This window comes from Haliotis asinina, chromosome 10 (genome assembly GCF_037392515.1).
Source record: "Haliotis asinina isolate JCU_RB_2024 chromosome 10, JCU_Hal_asi_v2, whole genome shotgun sequence".
NCBI classification, from domain to species: domain Eukaryota; kingdom Metazoa; phylum Mollusca; class Gastropoda; order Lepetellida; family Haliotidae; genus Haliotis; species Haliotis asinina.
Window position 1 is genome coordinate 51916337 of NC_090289.1, and position 23850 is coordinate 51940186.

The following is a 23850-nucleotide window of genomic DNA, read 5'->3' on the forward strand; positions in this document are numbered from 1 at the left end:
ATTTACAAAATATGCCACAACACACAGCGGCTAATAATTATGACTGTAGATGATTAAAAACAGTCAACAAAGTCAAACTTCTGTATCGTCTCTTAAAACAGATCAGTGTATTCAATTTTAAGAGATCGATGAAAATTCAGACTTCTGAATGATACCTAATTTGACCCAGTCGTACATGAGGACAATTTAACAGAAACTCTTTCGTGTAGTACTAATCAGAGACCCTTCTAAAAAGAAATGATACTCTAGGCTAACCGTTCTGAAATATATATCCTGGCGGAACTCTTATCGCCGGCCGGATGTTAACACAAGCTTATAGTCCTACATACGTCATAAGACTAAATACAGATTCACCTTACTCACTAATCCATGCATCAGATATTAAGTACGAAGTTTAAATTTTCAGGTCGTACGGATAACGATTATCTGGTCCTGGAGAGACACGCACACATTGCAGGAAATGCGTCTTTTGATAAACATTGATAAGCGCAGCGCTTAGTAAACCCTTAGCAACGACTACAACATAAAACAATGTTTGTAGTCACCAAACAGATAACAAACGTATGTAAAATTTACGAATCTGTAGAGTAGGAATATGGCGACAAACAGCTTGGTTATTGTGTCCGATTTCTTAAGATATCAGCTTGCTTAGTAAAACTGATAGAACTAATAATTGTGAGTTCGAATCTCAGAAGTACAAGTATTTTGAAAACTGAATACACCAAAACCGATTTTGGCTTAGTTTGACGTGAAATCAACATGGTGCACTGCTAGGTGTATCAAATATCAAAAGAAAACTAAATGTTCAAAGCACTTTCATATACAAGAATACCTGCATTAGAGAGCATTAGAAAATTCCGCCATGTGATATTATTCACAAATCTCTGCTGAAATATACAACCATCTTAAAGTATTCAAAACTCTGTGGCTGTTACTAAAATGTAATCTACCGCGTCATATACCGTTTAAACTACGTGTGTATTTTATCAGTTGGACAAAAGCGATATGATATCTATCTCATGAGTGATTATGCTTAGGGAGAAGAAAAGTAGCAAAACTGAGCACCTATAATTCATTAGGGTTATCTAATGCGCATATGTTGTGTAACGACACTACCGCATTACATACCTCTATAGGATCATTTATCAATGAAATCATCAGACTTAAGTCATACACGGAAACAACTCTGGAATTCAGTTATTGTGTTAATCTGAGTCTTTGTGTTTATACAACACAGACAGACAACGTGCACCGTAGTGACAGCGGCAACGGGTCAACAGTGTACGTCGATAAATCTTCTAACTAAAGATTTACATTAGAAAAAATAAACTTAAACGGAAGTACATTTCATTTTATTGCCAACAAGGTACCCGATAAACAACGGACATACAGTCACTGTTATGAAATCAGAAACATACAGAGAAATACACAGACACAAAGGCAGTTGAGCAAATCAAACAACCATGGTTGCAGTTATCACAGTAGACTCAATAAATATACATCCACTTATGTACATTATAAACGTGCTGGGCAACAATTCCTAACAGTTGTAGTAATCAGAAAGATGAAGTAATCTTTAGCCTAATGATTGGTTTCAATAATAATTAACATCTTCAGTAATCGGTGCAGCAAAGTTCTCACAAATTACAAATGTATCACAAATGTGGTAATCATTCTAATGGCTCCTGAGTACATGATGGTTACATTATTGAACTATCGACGTGTTTCAAATATGTGTATATTTCACGAGTCAACAGCTGAATAGCATTATTCTTTGGTCGGCCACGTTGTACCTTAGAAATATACAAACTCACCGAAACAGCCATGCAGAAATCCTGTGTTACGTGTGATTTCTGATACGACACGTTTCTAGTGACTTAATTATTGAGCTTCTTCTCTTAAAATCTACTCCGGGTGATAGATAAACAACTATCATGTGACCGAAATGGATCGCCATATACCTCTTGTACTGTATCATGAAAACGAAACGATTCCTCTGCAAACACATTACTAAAGACATCAACTATTAATATTAATGGAGCGGGAGATCTTCATCCTTTTTAAAGTTAAAGACTGAACGCGGAAAACAGAACATAGTATTTCCTCGTGAATCCATTCAATGGCGATAACACATAATACAACACTGCCATTTTATCATGTCCTTGAAATATGCTGTCAATATCACCGGTATGGAACCCAATCTCCTTCTATGAACACACACATTGTCCAGGAGTCTAGTCCCACGCTGTGGTTCGGAACCTGCCTGTTTTAGTGGCCGGGCTGACCGAGGAACACGACCCGTATTTGGTGATGAGAACTGCCACAAACACTATCCCCACCACCGCTGCCACAACACCGACGGAGATCCCCGCAATGGCTCCTGTGGATAGCGTGTCCTCTGTCTCAGTTTCCTGTGGGGAGATATAAGCGATGGGGTGAGATGATACCATCCTGGCTTAGTCTTAGAAAATATACACATGCTTGACTTAGTGAGCAAACACACACGCAAGCACACAAACACTAACATTAACACACTATCAGTTAGATAAATAAAAAAATTGCCATTTTCTCCAACATTATTCGTTGTTCACTTATCAGGGAGAAACGTAAGGTGTATCATGAGACCTGATATGTTTTACTTAACACCTGTACTGTTTTGGACAGTGTGTGTGTGTGTGTGTGTGTGTGTGTGTGTGTGTGTGTGTGTGTGTGTGTGTGTGTGTGTGTGTGTGTGTGTGTGTGTGTGTGTGTGTGTGTGTGTGTGTGTGTGTGTGTGTGTGTGTGTGTGTGTGTGTGTGTGTGTGTGTGTGTGTGTGTGCATGCATGCATGCATACATCAGTCAGGAAGAAAACATTTTTTTCATGTCAGTGTTTGTATATTAGAAAATATTTCTGACGAACAGTTATACGTTAATCGGTTTGAAATTAGTGGCAGGTTGAGTTGTTGTGATTTTCGAACAACTACAGTCAGCAGCAGATCCTTCATTCTAAGGCTGTTTAAAACAGTATAAACAACCAAAAGTAATTCAGACCTAAATAGTAGTGTGTGTGGAGTAGCCAAATGAGATAAGCGTTTCCGTTGTTAAAGGAGCTTGTAGTCTGTCCTTTGGTACAGAGTAACAACACTTGCTATACTGTGGGCATCGTGCTGTTGGAGCAAAGCCAGAGGCCTAGGTTTAGATGTTTATCACTTAAGTCAAACTCATGGCCATGGCTATGGTTCTGGTATATCAAGAAACGTAATCGCTGGGAACCAGGATTCGAACCCATAATCAAGGTCTCTAGCGTATCCACGGGAGGCAGTTGTGCACAGGAATGACAGTCATCTAAGCAGCTGTACAGCCGTGCCCGTGGTAAGACCTCAGTTAATACTGTTTGTTACAAGGTGACACAGATGACAAGTTTGATTGATAACAGCTCAAGGATGTCAGGCAACACTGTAGTGTTGAATGAATTCTGATAATTTGCTAATGGTAATTGTATCTGAATTTTATCACCTTCACCTCGCACCTTGGAAACCGAACAGACGCCGAGAATGTAATCGCATGTGCCGCACTAGAAATGAACTTTGCAACTGTTTAGACACGTTTCTCCTTTTGTCCGAAGAAAGTTCATGTTCAACAGTTACTTGAACCCTCCGTCACTCTTATGATTCGCAAGTCTCAGTTGTATATTCACGTGTAGTGAAACGCACTTCATAAAAGGCATGTTTCATGTGCTCTGTCTATCATTAACATCACATATAAATGCAATACTCGTTCCCGATTGAATGTTAGCCCTGGCACATGAGTTCGAAAAGAGGAAGATAATTATTCGTCAACGACCAAATACTCAATATTAGGTATCATATCGTCTCTTTTGTCAGGTAAATAACAGTTACTGACTGTGACACCTAAAACAAATTTAAGACTGACAATATATATCACGTACCCTACACTTTGGTATCTCAGTGAGTTAGACTGCTGTCATGGTGGGCTGGATATTAGGTGCCTCAAACCCAAAGCACACACTTTATTGTACTTTTCTTGTGAAAATGTAATAGCAATACAACACATGTTACAGATAAGTATATGTCAACTTCCGTACCATGAAGAAACGGTCAGGTGTTTTCAGTAGCTCAATTTGACATATTTTGAGAGCAATCGCCATGAAGACAATTCTTATGTTTGAATCCTGTTAATCATTTCGTGGTTGTTTGTATTGCCCGCAAACGCATCCCAAAATGTGTTTCTAAACGTTTGTCATAAAAAATAAAAATCATTCATGAAAAGGACATGCAGAAACTTTCTCCACGTAATGCACGTGCATTAAGTCGGAACATGAGTAAAGACATCAGCTATGAAAGACCAAAACAAATTCATCATTTATTGTCGACATTTATGACGTAAAGGATGATAAAGAATGCCAATGATGAATGCTCCTGGCGAACGTATCGCCATTGGACGTTTGGAAGCAAGGGAGTTGCAATCTGCAGTTGCAAGACACTCCAACATCTGCCACAGCACCGTATCTCGATTATGGCATCCATATCGTCACAGAAGTGGAAGACCACCGATTTGGTTGAGCAACGGACACTGCAGGGCAGATGCCTGGTCTTCGAAGAGTTTCCAACCAAATCATCAGAAATCGTTTGAGAAATTCGAGCATATGTATTGACCAAAGGTTGGACCTGTCCTAACACGACTACACCAACAACGACGTGTCAAAACGGCCAACAGGGTAAATGCGTGGAACCCACGGAATTATGATTCCATCCGCAGTGACGAGATGGAAGAAAACGTGTCTATCAACGTCCACGCGACACGAGCGTTTGCGCTGAACTGCGTTCGACAGAGGGTCAGATTGGTGAAGAAACCGGGTGTCGGGTGCCATCTCCTAAACGGGTAGTTCTGACCTAGTGTTGGTCCAAGGCAATGTTCCAGCAAATCGATTGGCCCCACACAGCACGTGTAAAAGGAGCCAGTCTCGCCAATGCAAACGTCATTGTCCTTCCCTGGCCTTCCAGATCTCCTCATCTGACCCCGCTCGACCATCGAGTGTCCGCAAACGTCAGCATCGTCCTCAGCCCCATGTACAATTTGCCAACGCATCGCAAAAAGAATGGTGAACTTCCCCAATCAAACATTTGATGACTTTGAAGCCCTTCAAAGACGGAACCAAGCGGTGACGATTGCAAGGAATGGTGTCACCGGGTACTGACTGGAATCCCCCTTGTGCACTGAGTGAACTGAATTAATGCTGACAATGACGACAGACATAGGTTCATGTTCGCTGGTGTCGGTTTCTTTTTGTTATATGGTTGTTGTTGTTGTTGTTGTTGTTGCTACTGCTGCTGCTGCTGGTTTGGGTTGTTTTGGGTATTCTTTGTTTTTATCATTTTGTTTGCTTTATTTTCGTTGATAGGTCCATTAGTTATTCGTATGAACGACTTTATGTGGGTGCACGTAAACACATTGATTTAACGGCACTAAAATGTTTTTTGAAACCTGTTAATATTGGTACATTCCATACATACCTGTGTGTCAGAAACATCAAATTCGCACTGTCCTTCATTACGAGCGACATCAATAACGACAATATACGTCAAGGGGTTGCAGCATGTGGCCCTGGGGGAGAGAGGAGACGGCGGTCAGTCATGTTCAACGTCACTGACAGTAGAAAAGTGTTACGCTTATGTAACGTGGACAAAATACAACCGCAGTCGTTGGGGACGATGTTACACATAGGCAGCCATGTTATAGCGTTAGTCCCAGTTCAGAGCTCTTGCATGTGCTTGTTGCTTAGCGCCTCACTAAGTCATGCAGTTATCATTGCGTCTGGATAAGACAATCCAGTGACTGACATTATGAGCATTCGAGGACTGTTTTCAGCAAAGTAACTTTTAGATAAGGTTTGTGATATTTTTGAGAAATCCAGTTTCAAGTGTTTAGTAAGTAAGTGTTAAGTCCACTATGACCATTGTCACATGGAACGTTCGAAGACAGGGAAACTAATACTAACGTTAAAGTCGCCGTCTTGAATCCAGAACTAATGGTGTCTCCTTCGGCGAACTTGTCGTAGTTGAGGACGCTGGATTCACCAGCAGTGGACTTGACCAGATACAGACCTGACCCCTCGTCTCCGAACTGAACCCTTCCAAACCACACGTGCTGGTCACAGTCGTCGGGGGATGTTTGGGACTGACTACACCGTCCGTGTATGGAGGTGACGTTACACACTGGTGGGGTGTGGTCCTGGGGACAGAGTTATCAGAGGTTATCTCACAATACTGATTGTTATGAACATCCCATGTTTTAAAAAGTTGTTACTTGGCACACGGGTTTTTTTTCTATAGCCGTGATCATATTCAAAGAAATCAGTGTGAGGAATGACTGGCTACCATGTGAAGTTGTGCATGAGAACACTACAATGAACTTCTCAGCATTCTTAACCTGACTGGTGTTGAGCATTTAGTAGATAACACTTATACAGCGACAGAAACATCCGTGCGCGCACACCACCGCACGCACGTACACATACACATTACTATATGTGTGCAATTATCTTGAAAGCGACGTCTTTTCCATTCCTTCCTGTGGGGTGGGATATGTTGACCTTTTTGTGAACACCTGGTGTTAACAATATTCTTATAACACACCACTAGTCAGTACTGTACAGTGGACTTTAGTATAGTTTTCTCCACAAAATAGACACTTTTATTATAAATTTCCGACTATTTCTCTATGTAGATTACATAGAGCGCGTCAAGCTAACGGGATAAATGTTCCAAGAGTGCATAGTCCGGTGCAGTGTACATTCGGAAGGCGCCTTTACCGTGCGTGTGACTCCGGATGCCAGGGTTGAGATCCTTAGGGATGTTGATGTCATCGTAGTAGACGTAACTGGTGGTAGAGCCGTTGTCGTCGTCATCGTTGTTGTTGATGTTGTTGTTGTTGCTGCTGTTGTTGTTGTTGCAGTATTGGTCGTACAGTCGTAAACGGGTTTGGTGAGACCAGGAGCCAAGTCAAAAGTACACTGAGCAGTGTTGCTGGCCATGTCGACCACGTTGATGTAAGACACCGGGTGGCAGCAGTCGCTCCTGGTAAAAGCAAATTCAATTAATTACATTCAGAAGTTACAAAAAGTGAAGTTAGTTCGAATTGCACAACAGTTCCCCCAACGTTCCAGTGCAACCCGATAATATATATTGCCGTAATACAAGTATGGACTACATGTATTCAGTGAAACGATTCATCTCCATGTTTTGAATACATTTAGATTATATGGTATACCAACTTTCATAAATTACACGGTGTTAGACAATACGTACCCTATTCTGGCCGTCTTGGCCCCTTTGTCAATGGTATGTCCCTTGGTGAAGTTGTCGTACGTGAAGCTGCCCGACGTGTCCACCGTGGACGATATCTGGAACAGCCCGAAACCCACATCTCCGAACACCGCCGTCCCCGACCACGTGTACATGTGACAACTACACGGATCCATCTGAGCCATGTTGCAACTTCCGGTCACCGAGGTGACGTTACACTCAGGGGTCGTGTTGTCCACTTTCTGGAACAGTTGAATTATTAAGCAAAACTGATCTAACATTAGACAGGAATTCTGACTTGTCAGCACATCCCCGTCGACATTCTCATCCTAATCTTTATCCACATCTTCATCACCATACGCGACCTGAATGGCATTTCCACGTTTGGATTTTAGGTACTTCCAAAGCAGAGCTCTTGTCCTCTTCCTAACCTTCGTCTCCATCCACACCCACCACGTAAAAGCTTACTGAATTGGATGAATGCCTTATCCACTCAACGGTAGCCACATCCACATTAGTACGCACACGCACGCACGCACGCACACGCACAAGCACTCACACACACGTATCTAATACACACACACATCCAATACATAGACACACACATCCTTGTAGCGTGCTCACCTTAGTTACATGTTTCTCCACTGTGATCCTGCGAGTGTCATACTGTGGACTATGTCCCGACATGCCATCAGGTTCAGCCGACACCGTCACCGTTCTGATTCAAAGAACATGATCTTCACTCGTAAACTCATCACTAGAGAACCACTATAAAGGATTATTAAAACCAGAATGTCGCTCAAGATCGTTCCCTAACTCAACATGATGCTCCTTGTATAAGGTCAAACTCATCATATCAACAATTTGACGGACGATATATATAAGTATCGAATCAATGCTCGAACCATTGCCATCTCCTAAATAGCACAACATTCCCAAACACGAAATATCACGTTTAACAAGCCATAATCAGGACAATTGAAGAACATACAGTGAGTGCCCCTGAGAAGGTCCGGATTCGAATCGATCTTCATCGGCCCATGCATATCGTAACAGGCCACTAAAGAGATAGGATAACTGACTAATATTTCATACATGGTAATTACATAAATAGATGTTCGGAAGCCAATCACGTGATTGTTTGGTGACGAAACAATTAGTACATTTCTGATCTCGGAGTTAAACAAGGCTATGACTCCATATTATAAATCACTCCAGCACGTGACTTGTTAACCTACGTGGTGACCCCATCTGTGTGTCCTGCGTGGAGGGTGAAGGAGCCCGTAGCATTGGCTCCACCGTCAAGGTTGAATGTTTTCTCGGTGGGGTTGACAGCGAACCCGAGGTCGTCTTTAATGGTCACCTTGATGGCGGTCATGCTGTCGCCCCTGTTTGCCACAGTGTAGGGAATGTTGAGAGGTGAGTCAACATAGAGGGGACCTGTTGGTTAACAAAGTCAGCAACGTGGTCAAGAATGGTCAGCAATATTAATATGCCCATCAGCGGATGATTAGTGGCAGTGCACCTGAACAGCAATTAGTATGGCCAATGCCTCTAAGGTATCAACAATATTGTTACATTGATTTCCTGCGCTGTTTGTCCGATAAGACTTTACCTCGAAACATCTGTGCAAACTATCTTCTCTTAATACCATGGAAGTTTTGACGAACTGTTAAAAGGGTCTACAGACAAAACATCGGAAGTAGTTCCTCTGTATTAGTACTCAGAGGCCAAAGTTATTGCGACATACACACGACACAGGTGGAGGGAGTACTGAGGAAGGATATGTCCGAGTTGGACAGAGTGCACTGTACTGGAGTTCCCATACCGTTGTTTGAGGAGTTGGATGACGCTACAGACAACGCGACAATTCAATCCCGCCTGATTCATTTCATCCAATCAGGTACACTCATAAGGAAGTTTATATGTCCACGAACACATCCAAGAAACAGAAACTTCAAAATCAGAATAATTGTCTTTAACTTGTTCGCCGAGAATCGTGATGGCGCTCAGTGGTCTGCGGGCCGTTAATTAAATATCCTTGACATATTCCCTATATAAAACCTACCACCTAGTGTTCCAATGTCCAGCTTGATTGCAATGGGAGTTATCCTGGTGGGGTCCAGTCTCTGTAGGGGGAAGTGCAGGATATCAGCGCCGACGATGCTCACCTGGAAGGCCTGCAGTGATACATAGAGTCACACTGATTTAACTATGCAGAAAGTGTTTCGTTACTATTCCCGTCACAGGATCAGTCTGCACGCGCCGTCTCCCCGGGAAGAGCTCATCACAAGTTGTTTTAAGCGACAGAAGGATTACACACATTGCTATCACATGATAATGGGTACTTTTTCCATGTTGGTCAGCAGGATTATTTTTCGAGCAGAGGACGTTGCCTAAGGAGATGTCACATGTCGCATTCGCTACAGATCGAGGCAGGTATAGTGGTCAATAGCATGGGCAACCATTGTTTCGAAGTACTCACTGTAACCAAACTGTCCTTGTTGGCATTCTCCTTAGTGGGGACTATTCGTACTCACAATATCCTTTCCTTTATAGCACAAACTTCGTTCGTGGATGGGTTTCCACACTTATTGTTCTCCCTTTATTCAAACATTCAGAAGGCCAAAGAGGACTGCTCGAGCTAATTACCTTTTTGGGAAGGGTGAAACTTCCCTTGAACATGGATGCTGCCCGTCCTCGACCTTGACTCAACGAAGACGACTGTAGCGATTTCCCGTTCCATGAGAACAACTTGGTCTATGCCTTTTATCTTGTCTATTGAGGGAACGGTGATTATAACTGTGGCCATTTCACCTGCAAATTTTATGTTTTATCATTAATAAACATTTCTTATAATTCTGAATAACTTGTCAATCTGTACTTTAGTGAATCTATATAAATTAATTCTCGTCATTTAGTGTTATGGCACTCGGGTTTTCCTGTTAACGGGTCAGGTACCTGCAATGGGTCTTATTCTGTTTGGTTATGTTAACAGGGTTTCCTAACGAGTACCTGCAATGGGTCTTCCTGTGATCTCATACTGGAATCCGTTCATGGGGTTTGTCTGTACAAACTTGGTGCTGAAGTCGATGGTGCTCTGGGCGGTCACCTCTAGGTCCCAGTGGTAACTGTCCTTCTTTGTCAGATGCCACACGCCAGGCGTCGGAGTCTGCAACATACAAAGTTACTCTATTGCACACAGCTGTAACACACCATGAGATTCCTACAGTGCTCTCTTTACCTTTTGGCAATAGGTAATACCACAAATGCTGTTGCTAAGCAACCACGATGAGATGACGACGAAATATTCATGATTAGATTTTATACATTTATAAGTAAAATGCGTAAATGTCGTATATATGTATATCATTTATGTACTGGGGAGCATTATGATGTGTTGCAGTGGCTAGATTTGAACGAGCGAATGAAGTTTCCCAGATGGCATGGTTGAGTTTTTTATACAGCATGTAGGTTTGGTCGTTAGGGAATGTACCTGTTTGCCAGGGACAAGAAGGCAATGTGATGTCTGTTTCAACCTAATATCGCTTTATGAACTTGCCAAGGGAGGTTTTAGATACCTGTTTGGAAGACGTTTTTATACAAATATGCGAGATTCAAGGCCTGTTTCAAGACATTGTTAACATGCTGGACAGTCGATAGTGGACAGACATTATTAAACAAACTGAATTGCCTTTTAGTCATTTAAACCACTATACGTTGGAATATAAACTTATTTATTCATTGGTGGTGTCTAACTGATTACTGTTTCCTGGGTAAAACCCAACATGTCAGTTTAGAAATCATCTAGAATAGTAAAACGTGGGATTTGTATGTCAAAATTAGAGACTGAATGTATGCTGTTGACAACACGACACTGCAAACCTCTGATGGTAATACTACTAGTGTGTATTCAGGCGGCTGTTAAGAGTTAAGAGTCTACAGTTTTACGCCGCACTCAGCAATATTCCAGCTATATGGCGGCGGTCTGTAAATAATCGAGTCTGGACCAGACAATCCAGTGATCAACAACATGAGCATCGATCTGCGCAATTGGACACCGATGATACGTCTCAGCCAAGTCAGCTAGGATGATCACCCGATCCACCCTTTCGACAAGCATAGTCGGCTTTTATGGCAAGCATGGGTTGCTGAAGGCCTATTCTACCCCGAGACCTTCACGGAGCTAATGTCAAAAGTAATGCAGAGACATTTAAAACTGCAGACCCCTTGCCCCCAGTGTCCAATTTGTCATCGCTCTATACCATATGATGCTCGTACCTGTATCTTAATGAGGCGGACGCCTCCCCCAAGCTCTTTGATGGTTTTTGATCCAAACGTCCCCGGTATCATTGGAATCATTTTATCTAAAAGCCAATTAATACAGATTAACATCAGGGATGTACTTATGTCATTATCAAGAACAAATAAAATCTTATGTTTTTCTCAAGTTGAACATTGAGATTTCAATACAAACGTTTACTTTTTAGATCCGTACATTATAGAATCTGATGAAGACTCCCTCAATTGTTATGTAATCAGTGCAAATATGGACACACGTCTCTTATACTGTATTCGGAAAATACGAAGTGTACAATGTCTTACTAGAAGGATCCTTGAGAATGTCATCTGGTTCTGTGGTTGTGCTAGCTATGATCTTGATGGTGAGCTCCTTGATGGTGGCGTCCACGGGGATGTCGAACACCTTGTTCACGGTCGGTGCTACGACGTCGAGCTTCAGGATCGTAGCTGCTGACGTCGTCGCTGACTCCTGTATGGCAGGAAGGGTAGTGATGCTGCTTATGAATGTGTTACTAGTCAGTGTTACTTGAGAACATCGAAACACATTACAAAGCTGCTCTTGAACGTTACGACTGTTTCTGATCTTGTTACAGAAACTTGCAATTGGTGTAAGTACAAAATATAAAATCAAAGTAAACTATTCGATAGGCAGATTTTGGGGTCATGTTTATAATGTTCATAATCTAACAGCATGTTGACCGAGCGATTGCCAAATTTATTTATATTTGGTTTATTTTCTGTTTAGTACAGAAAAATTATTTGAGATACAGAATATTTATAATGAAGAAAGTGATGACAACAGTTTTGACAGTAAGACTTTAAATTAACTTAAATGCTCTTCTTCCATAAGTGGAGGTGCTCCAAGAAAACTCCTTTCTCCATTCCATGTGCAATAAATATCGTTCTGTTGACAATAGTATAATATTTATTCCGCTCTGCGTATATGTGCCCTTTGACCTTTGGATGCAGTTTTCGATCATTCATATCTAGTAAGCAAATACATGATATGACACTCAGTCATGAAAATCCTTTCAGTTGTCATGAGTAGTTCATATCGAATCCCCGACGTTTTATATCACAGTTCTACCTTAATGATGTCTGCCATCTTAGCCACGCCTCCTTTGTCCGTGTGATACACAGACCCCCCTGTCGAGGCAGCAAGACCCCCGTACAGATCCATTCCCGTTGACCTCCGACGTCGGGACCACGCTAAACACAACGACTCATCGTGAATGACGAATATAGCAATCCTAATATTCACAATGACATAACTTCATGCATCACAACCATGATTATCAAAACAATTATTCCTAGCAGCAATGTCAATAGTTAAAATAATCATCCCAATGCTATACTAACCATGACAATCTTAACAATAGGTTCGTCCATCTTAACGATAGCCACATCACCTTAACAAGAACCATGTCAGTCCTAACAATAGGTTCGTCCATCGTAACGCTAATCACGTCCATATCAGTCCTGGCAATAACAATGTCAATTCTAACAATAGGTATGTGCGTCTTAACGATAGCCACGCCAGTCATGAAACGACTACGTAAATCCTAACAATCAGTACGTCATTTTAATGAAATTCATCGGCCATCTTACCTTAGTAGGTTTTCAACCTTCGAAAGTTCGTAGCATACAAAGCGTGTTATGCGTATCAAGAGAGACGCTAACTGCTGCTTTAGATTCGGGTTACAGGTATTCGATTATTCCCTGTGATTATCTGGTTTGCTCCTGCTAAACATGAAGCAATATCCGCACCCTGTTGAAGCAGTATTTATATATTTACCAGCATGTCTCCTCCTCCGGCTGCTGCAGTCACCGGTCAAGATAAATGCTACAGAAAGTTTCTTCTCTTTCATCATGCTTGTCACATAATTAATCAAGTAAGCATCTTTGGGTGAACGATCCGTGAAGACGTAGATCTTAGAGTTGGGTTTGGCCACAGTTGCACCTGAAAGGTTGTAGTAGTAGAATTAGTAGTTTAGTGGTCAAAGTCGGATCCAGAGGGGGTGCAGGGGTACTGTTGGCGATGATGCTGTAGTAGTAGTAGTAGTAGTAGTAGTAGTAGTAGTAGTAGTAGTAGTAGTAGTAGTAGTAGCGGTGGTGGTGGTGGTAGTGTTACTGTTGCCTTGCTTGTCATTACACCTATCTGTCAAATCCCCCAGATGATAAACAGACGATGTCCCACACAACCCAAATTCTACAAAAGCAGTGACTAGAATGGAATAGACTAGTTCCCTTTCACAAACAAAATATGTGTGTGTTGATTTGAGAATTTTTGTTAGTCATACAGCAAACATACACCTCTGTTCAATCATGGACCGTCAGATTCACGTCAAGACAATACGTGGGACAGTCATATACCTACCTGCCAAGAGAGATGTGAGGGAATACATGGGACAGTCAGATACCTTCCTGCCAAGACAGCCACGAGTGAGTACTTGGAACAGTTAGACCCCAAGCTGCCCATAGAGCCGTGAGGGAGTACGTGGGATAGTCAGATACCTACCTGCCAAGATAGCCATGAAGGAGTACTTGGAACAGTTAGACGCCTAGCTGCCAAGAGAGCTGTGAAGGTACGTGGGACAGTCAGATACCTACCTGCAGCAAGAGAAGCGTGAAGGTGTACGTGGGACAGTCAGATACCTACCCGCCGAGAGAGTCGTGAGGGAATACGTGGGACAGTCAGATACCTTCTTGCCAAGATAGCCATGAGGGAGTACTTGAAACAGTCAGACGCCTACCTGCCAAGAGAGCTGTGAAGGTGTACGTGGGATAGTCAGATACCTGCCTGCCAAGAGAAGCGTGAAGGAGTATGTGGGACAGTCAGATACCTACCCGCCAAGAGAGCCGTGAAGGAGTATGTGGGACAGTCAGATACCTTCCTGCCAAGAGAGTTGGGAAGGTGTACGTGGGACAGTCAGATACCTACCCGCCAAGAGAGCCGTGAGGGAGTATGTGGGACAGTCAGATACCTACCCGCCAAGAGAGCCGTGAAGGAGTAGGTAGGACAGTCCCCGACTATGTTGGTGACATGGATGGTCTGGAGATACACGACCGCTTCGGTCCCTTTTGCGGTATGAAATATGTGGGTTTTGTTTCCTGTGCAAAAGTACAATCTTTGTAACAGGATAGAGAGAACTTGTCAAGCTTTCCACAAGATTACATCATACCTCATTGGATGCCATACTTCGGATACCTTTAAAGAGAGAATGAATGTTTCTCAACGCCGAAGGTCTATTCCAGCAAAGTTAAGGCAAATTATACGCGATCTGTCCGAGTCAGTGAGTGAGTGAGCAGGTATTGTTGGACGCCGCCTTTAGCAATATTCCAGCAACATCACGGCAGGGGACACCAGAAATGGGCTCCACGCATTGTACCCATGCAGGGAATCGAACCTGGGCATTCGACGTGTCGAACGCACGCCTTAAACCACTTGGCTACCCCGCCGCCCCCAGTCCTACTCAGATAAAACTGTGGTTGATAGCTTAGACTAGACAATATACTTAGGGCAAGCTAACTCCTGACCCAGCCGCAGGGTGACATTTGGACCATACTACTCTCTGGATTGGATCTGTGTCACTGACCGCACAGATACAGTTATACTGTCTCATTTCTTCACCAGAAGGTCACATCAAGTCTCCCAAAGAGTGTTAAATCCACTAAGAGATGCAAACTTCAGTACATCTGTATGTCGTTTACACTATGACACTCAGAGACTAAGGCGTAGCTTGAGACTCATCGGTGACTCAACACTACTAGCTTTAAGATTAGTTAATGAGACTTTGTTGGACTAAACAGTGAGGCCTGTCGCCCCCTTTCTACCTACCCAGGTTATTAAAGGTGACAATGATATAGTCGGCAGGTTGATTTATGGTCCCTGCTGTCTCTGCTACGATTTCACGTGTCTTTTTTGTAACTGCCTGTACATCATCCGCCATCGTATGCGACGTGTCGATGACGAACACCATGCTGGATGACACTGCCAGATTGAAGAGTGAGAGGAACGTGTTGTTTCCTATCCGTTTCCTTAATCCATAAACTGAAAAGAATATTCAGTTTTATCGTTACTAAAGAAATCCTGTTTTACTACGTTGTTTTTAATAAATGGAAGTTTCTAATTACACCAGTACTGGAAACTGATTTTCAGGATTTTGTATTTAGCAAAATGTGGGACAGGCATGAGTGGATAAGGTGGCGTACGTCATAAGAAACTCTATACAAATCAGAACGTGTGTGTGTGCTGTTGACTGGACACCCACCCGGATCGTCCAACAGGAACTTTGTATGTCGTATGGCGCCCTCTGCCGCCTGCTGGTGGAGGTAGTAGTGGGGGGATAGACTGGAGTTGCTGCTGTCCTTGTTGATGCCTCCAGTTGCAGCAGACGTCGTGCTAGACGTGTCATGGGGTCCGCCGTGACTACACTTGCCAGTCTGATGAGTCTGTGGGTCTTCTGGAGAAATATTAACATCACATTTCTTTATAGTCAAGCACGCAGTTACAGTTGTGTCGACCAAACGAGCATGCCCTGACTGACTTCAGTGGCCTACACTAGCAAAGATCTTTACACGAACTGATCTTTTCTTCAGCAGCTAACCAATAATATTGTTTTAATTTGTGGAGTGCTTTAGTGCAGTGGCAAGGCTTCTGCCTATGACGTTGACGGACAGGGTTCTATTCCTGGTGGACGCACCTAGATTTGGATCCAAAGGTATTCACATTTGCATAGTATCCGTCAAGATATCTAAATGCACAGTGGCTCATTTCATGCGGCTGTAAAATGTGTACCCGTGAGGATATGCTGGTAATGTGAGTGGTTAGTTCATTGACCTAACAGGCAGCATGACTGTATGATCCCCTGGGAGTTGAAACAATATCGGATAGGACGATGGTGCCCTATGCCGTAGCACCTTGAGTAGGCAATGTGCAGGGGTCAAAGCGCCACAGAAGCGAACGATTTCTACATGAGCAGGTGCTACGAGTCACTTACTGCTCGGCTTCGACCTGTCCTGTCCGCTGCGGTAGCCACTGGTCAACATGGTTTGGACGAGAAGGTTGCCGGTGCAAGAAACGCCACTTGACCCTCTGAGAAAGAGAGGGCTCATTTAACAATATCACATTTTTCAAATCTGGGTCCCGCTCCTCAAAGCGACCGTAGCGTTACGGCAGTCGCAAGTCTGTGTTAAAGTATGGGAGTTAAGATCACCGTAGCTCTACGATCGGTTTGAGGAATGGGGCCCTGAGACGTACATCACTATGGGATTTATCCAGATATTAAGCTGACACAGTGTGACATAACTGGAATACTGTTAAGGCGGCGTAAACACAATTCATTTGCTTCCTTTGGCGTTGGTAAAAGATAACGTTTACAGTAAGTTTGTAGTATTAACCTCAGGATAACAGCACTACATATATCATATCTGTAGAGGTATAGTATAGTATAGTATAGTATAGTATAGTATAGTATAGTATAGTATAGTATAGTATAGTATAGTATAGTATAGTATAGTCGCTTGTATAGGCGAGATATTGCGGAGTGCGTTGTAAAACTAGACTCACTCACTCATGCCTACATGTCTCGATTCTTAGCTCTTAGTCTGCCCGTGGTGATCTCCTCAGTATGATTCTGTATTAGCGTTAATGTACATAATGACCGTGTGTGTGAACATTGTTGTTAAACGATTGTTTGTTTAAATCAGCACTCAGTACCATAGTTAAGTAAACTATGCCAACGTGCCAGAACTAGACATTCCGGTGACTGATATTGTGAGCACTGATCAACGCCGTCTGAGAGCTTTTGTTCACGTCAATACAACCATACACTGTGTCAAACGGTACGAAGCTCGCCCGTCCGTCACAGAAGTGTCAATGTCTGTAGTTAGTGACGTGCATGTTAAGTACGAAAGGCCATAACGCGCGTCTGTCCTAATCACCTTTACTCCATGACCATTACAATCATAGAAACGTTCCATTAAGCTATCTTGGGGGAAGAGTGTCCATACTATAACATAGAGTTAACGCCGTCGTACCGATCAGCTGGATTTGTAATTAGGTTGTTGTTTCAAGTCACGTTGAACAATATTCAAACTACATTGTGTCGGTCTGTAAGTAATCGTGTTCGGACCAGACAACCCCATGATCAATAGCAGGAGGATCGGTCTATGCAGTTGTGATACGATGACGTGGGTCAGTCAAGCCAGCGTGTCAGAGAACCCGATCCCATCAGTCGCCCCTTACTACAAGCATGAGTTGCTGCAAACCACTTCTAACCAGGATCTTCATGGAACGGGGGCCGTATGATCAGACTCTGTGACGTGACTCACCCACATGACTTGCACGTGTCCACGGAGGGCGGAGCAACATCCAGCAAGGGCTTCCCCGGGATTCCTTGAATGCCAACAAAGGTTACCACACGACGGAAATATAAATACTAATTTCTCGCTTAGTACAGGCAAATGTATGGTTTAAAGAGATACTTAGATTTTTTATTGTTTTTATTAGAAGTATTTCGTTGTAGTCATTACATGATGCAATTGTGTTATTGGCCACACAAAAACACTCGAGTCAACAGATTTATTGTTCAATGGTCCAGAGTTTCATCATCAGCCCAATTACCATTTCTCTCCGCAGAGCTATTCACGAAAGAAATGTTCGGTCTGATACATCAAAAGTGACCTCCTGCTGTATGTGGAGTCGAAGCATGTCCGAAGCGTTTTTCTTCAAAACAGAGGCATCTCTTAACTTCTAAACAGTGGCCATTCAAAATTAACAACTGGAACTTGGTTTTAGGGGTTTGTCATTACAACAGTAGTATTTACTTTGAGGGGCATTTTAGAAAATATATAGGTGAAGGAAAACCAAGTCCTGTGGATATCAACTTCTTTATTGTAATGACTGTGACGTTTCGGGGTAGGTACACCGTCATCAAGTAACTGACCATTCATTGAAATAACGAAATTGACTATCCATAGAACTTGGCTTGCTTTCTACAGTAACCTTGTCAAATATATACCACCTACTCACCTAGAGCTTCAAAGATCGCGCTTCCTTTGTGTTCCGGCCAGTTGGTGTTGCTGTAGAACATCTGGACAATGTGAAGAAACTGACCAATAGCCTCTCGAGCAGCGTCGAAGTTGGGAGTGATCTTGTTTAAAATATTAATGGCTGTGTCTCGTAGCATCGTGATCTTGTCGTTACCTGCAGGTATTATCGCACTGATGAGGTTCAAACAATAAACTGATTGACTGGAATTTTAGAAGCTGGTGACTAACAATAAAGACAAAATACTTTTATAGAAGTCGACATCTTTATTATATTTTGATGGAATGTTTCAGTATAGATTCTTATACTGTTGTCAAGCAACGGTCATGTACTACTGCACAGAGTTACATATATCTAATGGAGATTAACGAAAACAATGTTATGGCGTCCGTGAAGGGGTAAATATTAGTAATATTAGTCCAGTAATAACTGGATGAACTAAAGGTAGTACAATATATAAGTTGCTGATAGCATAAAATGTGATAGTTGAGTTCTTGTTTTGTTTCAGTTGGTGATGATAGGTTGAGATATCCCTAGTTTATGATGACATTTGAGATATCCCTAGTTTATGATGACATTTGAGATATCCCTAGTTTATGATGACATTTGAGATATCCCTAGTTTATGATGACATTTGAGATATCCCTAGTTTATGATGACATTTGAGATATCCCTAGTTTATGATGACATTTGAGATATCCCTAGTTTATGATGACATTTGAGATATCCCTAGTTTATGATGACATTTGAGATATCCCTAGTTTATGATGACATTTGAGATATCCCTAGTTTATGATGACATTTGAGATATCCCTAGTTTATGATGACATTTGAGATATCCCTAGTTTATGATGACATTTGAGATATCCCTAGTTTATGATGACATTTGAGATATCCCTAGTTTATGATGACATTTGAGATATCCCTAGTTTATGATGACATTTGAGATATCCCTAGTTTATGATGACATTTGAGATATCCCTAGTTTATGATGACATTTGAGATATCCCTAGTTTATGATGACATTTGAGATATCCCTAGTTTATGATGACATTTGAGATATCCCTAGTTTATGATGACATTTGAGATATCCTTAGTTTATGATGACATTTGAGATATCCCTAGCTTCTGTTGCTTTTAACTGTAAGTATACATCTGCCACCAAATTAGACCTAAAATCAGTTATCTGACCTAACCACAATGGCATTAGCCACAACATCGAATTGGACAATGTACAAATCTTACCAAACGTGCCCCATGACCAGAACAAGACCGACAGAAGCGGTTCGAATTAGCCGACCACAGTCCTGTACGTTAGGACTAATTAAGTTCTGTAAAATTATTTAAAGAGTTAACCTCATGATCTTCTCTTGAAGCTACATAATGTGGTGTCTTTCATCTATCACCTTCTTTGATGGCCTCCCCATTGAAGTGCCAGGCAGCCTCGGAGTAGTGGTCCTGGTCCACTCTGTTGTTGGCCTTCACGATGTCATCGATGGCCTCCTGGAACAGCTTCTCGGACACAGTTCCTATTACAAAAAAACATCACTTGGAAAAGAGGGACAGCCAAATATCATCAACATCCAAAGAAAAGAATCAGCCATTAACCCAGACCAAGGCATCTCTCTTCCCAGTGAGTACCAGTAACCTCTCGAAAGATGTCAGCCATGAACCGAGGCCAAGGCATCTCTCTTCCCAATGTGTACTGCACTTTGGTATAATCATTGGCTTGTCCTATATTCTTTTACCGTTGAGATCATTGTCTTCGTTTTTACATGTAAACATTCTTCCTATCTAATTGGTTTCGTGCATACATTGTATCTTGTACGCCGCCAGCTCCTTGTTTTGTGTAAACATAATCTACCTATCTATACAGATTTGAATTATGTGTACTGACTCACATTTAATCCTGCTAGAAGTGGTCTTTGAAAAAAACGATACTGACGGACTCAACATTTACCTGAAGAGGTAGCAAGAATCATCCCTGATGTGTCGTGACAGAGAAGCAAAATATGTTGTTATCCATTAAAGGTGCCATGTATTCATGTTAGTCCAACTTCTAAATGCCTTTTATGATAGTAGTTAATATACATCACCCTCATTTCAGTAGTACATACAAACCATATAAATGTAATGCTTAGCTAAATATATCTGAATTTCTTAACCTATCTTCAGCGACATCTAAATGTCGTAAGTGACAACCAAACGGATAAGGTTATCTGGGCCCTATTCATAAAAGCGATTTTAGCTCCCATCTTTCAACATAGACTTGCGACAGTGGTAGCTCTACGATCGGTTTGAGGGGCGGCTCCATGGCTCTTTCGCACCCGAAGACGTGGATAATAACGCCATTCACCGGATTGTCTGGTCGTCGTATTTACCTGGAGTTTTTCCTTAAACAACCAGGAAAAAAGAATGGAGACTTTACCTGTATACTTCATCAGTATTGAGAAATTCTCACAGCTACCTTTGAAACACCATTAAACAAAATCTTCAAGTTGTCATCACTTTGCTCCAGAGGTCAGTGCCTGAGGAAATATACTTCATACTTATAGTCAGCAGGGGATCTTGGGATTAATCTGGGGTTGTACGTGCATCGGTTGTTAATATTCCCCTCTTGTGGTTCCTCTGATCCGTCATCCAATGCCACGCCATAATCATTCAATCAATTACACGACAGGTATTTCATAGAGTGTTTATGCCGTATGCCTGTCAAATACCTCGCTTTCGTCGATCCTCAGAGGCCTGTGTTTGTATAATGACAGACTCCATAGAACATTTAAGCAGGGTGAACGCTATATGACAAACCTAATGTGAGATTCGTGTCTGATTACTCGGTTGCCAGTGCTTCAGAGTCAGTGAGGTGGCCGAAGTGAAATGTTTTTAAAATAATCATGCCGGTTAATGGTAATTAACAAAGTCACTTGTTTGCTTATGTTATTATTGATTGAATCTCTTTAGCGATGTCAAGAACCTTGTAAACTTCAATTTGGATGCTTTTTTATGGCATAATTGATCACGCTTTTTGGACCGATCATTAGATAACACATTGTGTAAGTCCGAAGCCCTACGCTTGTGTGGTCAATATGGGACTTGTTGATTGATTGGTTGTTGTCTTTGTTTGGCTTTTTTTGTCACAAAGGGTTCGCGATTTGATATTGATGAAGGGCGTTAACATTATCTTATCCACGTGTTTTACTAAACATTATAAACTTAAAATGTGCTGTGTTTGAATACTGTTTTCGTATCCCCTCATCAAGAACATTAGACAGTGGGTACAGTCATGCACGTCTTTATCACGTGATCAGGTTGAGTGAAGACAGTGTAGCTTTTTGCCACTTTTAGCAATATTTCATGTATATAACGGGGGTGGGGTGGGGGTGGGGGTGGGGGAGTGGGCAGGCAGCAGATCTAGTCACCACCAAAGAATGTGCTCGTGTAGGAAATCGAACCCGGCACTTCAGCGAGACGGGCGAAAACATAAACCACTGGGCTACCCCCACGGCCCCTAGATTGAGTGAACTTTACATTACTTCATCACAATAGAGCACATTACTTCATCACAAAAGAGCACATTCCTGCATCACAACAGAGCACATTACTTCATCACAACAGAGCACATTACTTCATCATAACAGCTGTGTATGAAGTATCCATGTTTTCAGCTTGAGTAAAGAATGGCAGGCGATCGTTTGTACACAGAGACGGTTGCCTGATAGAAATGTCTATCTTGCGTGTCTTTTGGATTTTTTTACGTTTAAACAATATCACCTTTGTGGTGTAAATGTGGAGGAAGATGAATGGGTTTTCGCCCAGTTTCACAATGTTCCAGTAAAACGAGGTGGTGATTATTATATAACTTTTATTCACCATTACTGACGAACGATTTGAATACTTGGCTCTAGTGCTTTCCGTATAATTCGCATTACGGCCTGTGTTAGAATTGGTTTAGGTATACATATTGTTTAGTAATCAGTTGAATGATGAACTGAATTGGTTCAACGATGAAAAATTACAAACATTTTATACATTCTATGCTTCCGTGGATTGCAGATCTTTGGGAAATCACTGCCGACAACAAATTACTTCATTCTTGAGAAATGGAAAAGGTGAAAGTGCTTTGATGCGAATTTCAGCTCTATCATTGCAGTTTGTTGAAACAAAACCAAAGATGGCTTGACTTGGGGAAACACACAAATGACAAAGGAGTATAATCGGTTTATCTAACCACATCCTGGTACCGCTAAGGAAGGCAATTTAGATTTGATATTTTGTCTGTACAAATAAAGTCCCAATGAAATATATGTGAATATATAAGTACCTACAGTCCAAATGTTGAACGTACCTCCATAATATTTGTCAAACAGTGACCTGGCCGTAATGTTGGGTAGTCCTGTGAGTTCTCCAGGTTTAATGGGCCTGTCATGCAAGGGCGTCTCCTCGAACATCTCCGCCACAGCCCTCAAGATGGCGGTTTCTGTGATGTCCTGGTGGGTGAAATCAGATTTTGACGCCATCGGACTCAATCTGTTTGGAAGGAAGCCATTCACGCCGACTACAGTCATGAAGAGCACTCCCAGGGGAGTGACTGGAGAAATGATGAACGCTCTGGAAACCATTTTCCTGTTTCAAGAAACCAAAATGATCGCATGAGCCGAACATTCAATATTTGAGACCTGCCAACAGAATCTGTCAGGACGTTTGTTTGACCAGACAAAATATGTTCTAGGATGAACCCATAACCTCAGTAAACTATTGTTCGGGTCGAAACGCATTTTCACATGTACCGCTTAATAGTAAGACCTAAACTAAACATATTCCACTGTCAAACACAATTTACGTAACTTAACACTCAAGGCTGTAATAACGTGGTATATACCTAGAATACAATGCAGACATCCACTCACTGATTGCTGATGTGCTACTTCTACACCACTCCAGGTGTGTTGTTTGTCATATCAGGACAGAGAACGTGTGAATGTACTAACGGACGTCGTTCATTGGTCAGATATGACTATAGATTCTACTTCTATCGACGGCGGAGATCAACTGAGTGGTTGTGTATGTTGTTTCGCTTCTTCTCAACGCCTCCTCGACTTTAGAATGCTTGTTGATGGACATGGGTGACAACTTAAAACTACATGTGCTTCAAAATTCTTTTGATAAACGGAGAAACTTCTTTCAAGGCAAC

At 42.0% G+C, this 23850-nt stretch overlaps 1 pseudogene; it reads right to left on the reverse strand.

Moving 5' to 3' along the window:
- Positions 1-1336: 1336 nt before the first annotated feature.
- LOC137298761 (von Willebrand factor A domain-containing protein 7-like) lies at positions 1337-23278 on the reverse strand (annotated as a pseudogene).
- Positions 23279-23850: the final 572 nt, after the last annotated feature.